This window comes from Oncorhynchus gorbuscha, linkage group LG07, assembly GCF_021184085.1.
Source record: "Oncorhynchus gorbuscha isolate QuinsamMale2020 ecotype Even-year linkage group LG07, OgorEven_v1.0, whole genome shotgun sequence".
NCBI classification, from domain to species: Eukaryota; Metazoa; Chordata; class Actinopteri; order Salmoniformes; family Salmonidae; genus Oncorhynchus; species Oncorhynchus gorbuscha.
Genome location: NC_060179.1, coordinates 60,890,500 through 60,895,610, shown reverse-complemented (window position 1 = coordinate 60,895,610; position 5,111 = coordinate 60,890,500).

The following is a 5,111-nucleotide window of genomic DNA, read 5'->3' as shown; positions in this document are numbered from 1 at the left end:
CACATTCATGCATGCAAAACACTCACTTACACTACTGATTACTGATTACACACACCATTGTATATTACACTTAGTTACTTATTTAATAAATATAGATTTTGCTACTCCTTATCTCCACGTTGTCTCCCTTTGTTACGGGCTTTGAGCCGGTTCGTGACAAGTGGGGGCTCATCCGGGATCTTTGAACTATTGGTTTGGGAGACCGTGGAGGTACGTGTTTGGATTGAATATTGTGTTTGAGTGTGATCGGCCCAGTATTGGTTGCCTTTGTTGTTTGGTTTGTGTGCTGTGTTGGAGAGAGTATAATGGTTAGTTTCCAGGCCCTGCCTAGCCTGAACTCTTGTTTTACTTTCTGTTGGGACGTCAGTCTGAAGTGAGTAATCTGCTGTGTACCTCGGTGGGAGATTTGGGTAGGGTAGTGGAACTTGCTACCCGGAGCTATAGCCTTTTTCCCCTGATAGGTTTAGCGACGTGTTTCATTTTTTGGAATATGTTGGGCATGGTTAATGTTTGTTATTTTTGTGTGGTGTCTGTGGACTGAGCAGTTGTCTCGGGGGCACATCCGTGGCTTGGTGGAATTTGCCAGCATGCTGGGGAGTTCTATTTCCTTGCCAGCGGGCTACAGTGCGTAAATTCCCACCGCAAATCTGCACGAAGACTAGGGTTGAGTTATTGTAGGTTTTGGGGAAGCTCCATATCTCATCTCTCTTCTGTGGTGCTCAGGGTGATTGTCAATTCTCGGGTTGTGTTCTGGTGTGCTCAGCAGAAGGGAAAAGCGATAAAAAAAAAAAAATTTGTGTGATTATGGCGTCTTATGTAGATAAGTTCATTCGCTCTCCATCAGAGGAATTGTTAGATTTAGGTACTAAAGAACAGCTGTTGAAGGTCGCGGAACACTACAAGGTTGAGATTAGTGATAAACGTCTAAAGAATTCTATCAGGTTGATATTGAAAGCCAATCTGATGGAGAGTGGTATTCTTGAAGTTACCACCGGGCCAGCCTCTGCTGAGGATTTGTTGTCTCCCCATAACGTTACAATGGCCATTCCATCGGTTAATCCTAGTAGCCTTCTTTTTGAACAGCAGAAAGAACTGCTTTTGTTACAGCTAGAGCATGATCGTGAGAAGCTAGAGCATGATCGTGAGAAGCTAGAGCATGATCGTGTGAAATATGAAAAGGAATTGGCATTTAAACAAGATATGGAGCGTGCTAAAATCAAGTTGCAACAAGAACGTATAGAGTTGGTTAGGGAAGGAAAGATCTCAGGGGAGAGTTTGTTTTGGGAAGGTGACCCAGATTTACCTAGGGGTAGTTCCGCTTTTGGTCATGCCCCAGAGACATTTGATATTGTTGGGAACTTGCGGTTATTGCCTCGGTTTAATGAAAGGGACCCCGAGACATTCTTTTCGTTGTTTGAACGGGTAGCTAACGCTAGGAGTTGGCCTGATTCTGACCGCACTTTAATGTTGCAGTGTGTGCTGACTGGTAAAGCGCAGGAAGCATATTCAGCTCTTAGTGTACACGACAGTGCCAGTTATGATAAAGTTAAAACAGCTGTGTTACAGATTTATGAATTGGTCCCTGAGGCTTACCGCCAACGATTTAGAACTTTAAAAAGGGACGATAACCAGACTCATGTTGAGTTTGCGCGACAGTTATCTTTACAGTTTAATCGCTGGTGTTCCGCCTCTGCAGTTGTGACTTTCCAAGGGCTGTGTGATCTGATTATGTTAGAGCAATTTAAGGACACAATTCCTGATCGTATTGCCACTTATATTAATGAACAGAAAGTAAAGAATGTTGCTGAAGCTGCGGTTTTGGCGGACGAGTATGTGTTGACTCACAAAAGTGTCTTTGCAAAACCCCGTATTCGGAAAGAGTGGGGGCATTCGGATAGATTTGGGCTTCGCTCACCGAGATACTTTGGTTCTCGGGCAGAGTTCTATTCAACTAGGGTTGAACCTGACTCCCATGGTAAGGCTGACTTTGGGCAGGAGTGTCACTACTGTCAAGGTTCAGGTCATTGGAAAAACGAATGTCCACTTCTCAGGTCAAAGGGTGCTTACGCTAAATCTAAGCCTGCTGCGTTAGCTGCACCTGTTCCACATCAGTTCATTCTTGACTCATTTCCTCAGGCCCAGGAGAATGTGAAAGTCCATATTGATCCAGACTATTTACCTTTCATTACAGAAGGTTTTGTGTCTATGTTAGGAAGTAAAGACTTAGTGCCAGTGAAGATCCTGAGAGACACAGGTGCCTCTGAATCATTTGTGTTGGAGTCTGTGTTACCCTTTTCTGCTGAGACTGATTCAGGGAATAGTGTTCTAATTAGGGGAATAGGTTTGAACACTCTGTCAGTTCCATTGCATAAACTGATGTTGGATTGTGGGCTGGTGAAGGGTGAAGTTGTTGTGGGGGTGCGTCCTTCGTTGCCTATTGAGGGTATCGACGTTATCCTTGGGAATAACTTGGCAGGTGAGCGGGTATGGCCAGTCGTGTTTCCATCTCTAGTGGTTTCCACTAAGCCGTCATTTGTTGGGATTCCTGATGAGAGTGTACAGAGTTTCCCAGAGGTGTTCTCTGCGTGTGCAGTGACACGTTCTATGAGCCGTGGCGAACTAGTCACTGCGCCGACTAATGATAATAATACAAAGTATGTCACTGTCTTCCCTGTTATCCCGTTATCTGTAACCCGCTCAGATCTAATCAATGCTCAACGGGATGACCCCACGTTGGAAGAGTTGCGTGATCAAATTGTGCCTATAGAACAGTTGGGAGATGTCGCCCATGGCTATTTCCTCCAAGAGGATGTCCTGATGAGAAAGTGGGTGTCTCATGATAGTGTTTTTCTGGGGAGGCAATTAGTCAAGTTGTTGTACCAGTTAAGCTTCGTGAGTTGGTGTTGGAAACTTCTCACAGCGACGTTGCTGGACATATGGGGGTGAGGAAAACCTACAATCGCATATTAAGACATTTCTTTTGGCCTAGATTAAAGAGGGATGTTTCTGATTTTATCAAAACTTGTCACACCTGTCAATTAACTGGTAAGCCTAATCAAGCTATTAAACCAGTACCATTGTTTCCTATTCCTGTACTCAGCCAACCTTTTGAGTATCTGATTATTGACTGTGTGGGTCCTCTGCCTCGTTCTAAAAAGGGTAGCAGTTACCTGTTCACTGTGATGTGTCAGACCACTAGGTTTCCTGCTGCCTATCCTCTCCGATCTATCACGACTAAATCGGTGTTAAAAGCTTTGACTCAGTTTCTCTCATTGTTTGGAATCCCTAAGGTCATTCAGAGTGATCAAGGATCTAATTTTACCTCTAATCTGTTTGGTCAGGTTCTTCAACAGCTCCATATTAAACACAATGTGTCTAGCGCCTATCACGCGCAAAGTCAAGGAGCACTGGAACGTTTCCATCAAACACTTAAGTCTTTGTTGAGAGCTTATTGTACTGAGATGGATAAGGATTGGGAGGAGGGGTTGCCTTGGTTACTGTTAGCCGCTAGGGAAGTTTCACAGGAGAGCACAGGTTTCAGTCCAAATGACCTTGTGTTTGGACATAGGGTGCGTGGACTTTTATCTGTTCTCCAGGATGACTGGAAGTCTCCCGAGCCTCCTCAGTCCCTGTGTTCGTATGGGTGTGATTTCCGGCGACGGCTGTATGCCGCTGGTGAAATGGCTAAAGAGAAGTTATCATCTTCACAGGAGAGGATGAAGGGCATATTTGATCGCCGAACTGAGCCTCGTCACTTTAGTCCAGGTGACCAGGTTCTTGCTCTGCTGCCAATTGTTGGTTCTCCTTTTCAAGCCAAATTTCAAGGTCCATATACAGTGGTGCGCCAGTACACTGAGCAAAATTATCTAGTTGCCACTCCAGAACGGAGGAAAGCACACCAGCTGTGCCATGTAAATCTGTTAAAACCCTATTATGCACGTTCCTCTGAGACTGAACAGTGGGATTCTACAGAGGACGGTAAACCTGTTCTTTTGGCTGATACCGTTGTTTCCTTGGGTTCTTGTCGTGCTAGACCTGTGCATGAGGAGGAAGATGTTCCTGGTCCTGACGATTGTATATTGCAGGGTAGTACCTATTGTGGTCTACACCGACCATAACCCCTCACTTTTTTGAGGTCCATGATGTGTCCAAACCAGAGGATAATGCGATGGTGTTTATTTTTACAATCATTCCATCTCGATGTGAGGCACATCCGGGGGACTGAAAACGTGATTGCTGATGCGCTCTCTCGTGCGCCCTGTTCCTAATGTTTACGTGACTGACCATTGTTTCGTATTGTCATGTTCTCTCTGTCCTGTCTGCTCCCTCCTGGTCTTGTTTCTTTCCTCTTAAATGTTGCTTCCTGTGCGAAGGTTGCTGAGGTCTGGGGAGGAGGTTGGCTGGGGCAAATTGTAAGTGTGAACACGTAAACCCTCATCAATTTGGGGCACAGAGGCCTGTGTCAATTTGGGACGCAGAGGCCTGTGTCAATTTGGGACGCAGAGGCCTGTGTCAATTTGGGACGCAGAGGCCTGTGTCAATTTGGGACGCAGAGGCCTGTGTCAATTTGGGACGCAGAGGCCTGTGTCAATTTGGGACGCAGAGGCCTGTGCCAATTTGGGACGCAGAGGCCTGTGTCAATTTGGGACGCAGAGGCCTGTGTCAATTTGGGACGCGGGAGGCTGGTATGTTGTTCCGGGGTCCTTGTTGGTCCCCGGTTTTATGGGGGGGAATGTGACGACCCTCCCACTCTGTCTGCCGTATTCTGTCGTTGTTCTTGTTTCCTTATTAGGATGCCGGTGGGCGGAGTTGAGAGGGTCGTCAGCTACATGGGAAACACCTGGGCCAGGTGTCTCCCAGGATAAATAGACCTCTTCCACATTCATGGAGGAGACTCTCCATGCAGACACCCGTTGTAGATTGTGTTGTGGTTCTTGGTGGCTGTTTGTTTGTTTGCTTTGGCACCTTTCATCACCCTGCATTATCACATTCATGCATGCAAAACACTCACTTACACTACTGATTACTGATTACACACACCATTGTATATTACACTTAGTTACTTATTTAATAAATATAGATTTTGCTACTCCTTATCTCCACGTTGTCTC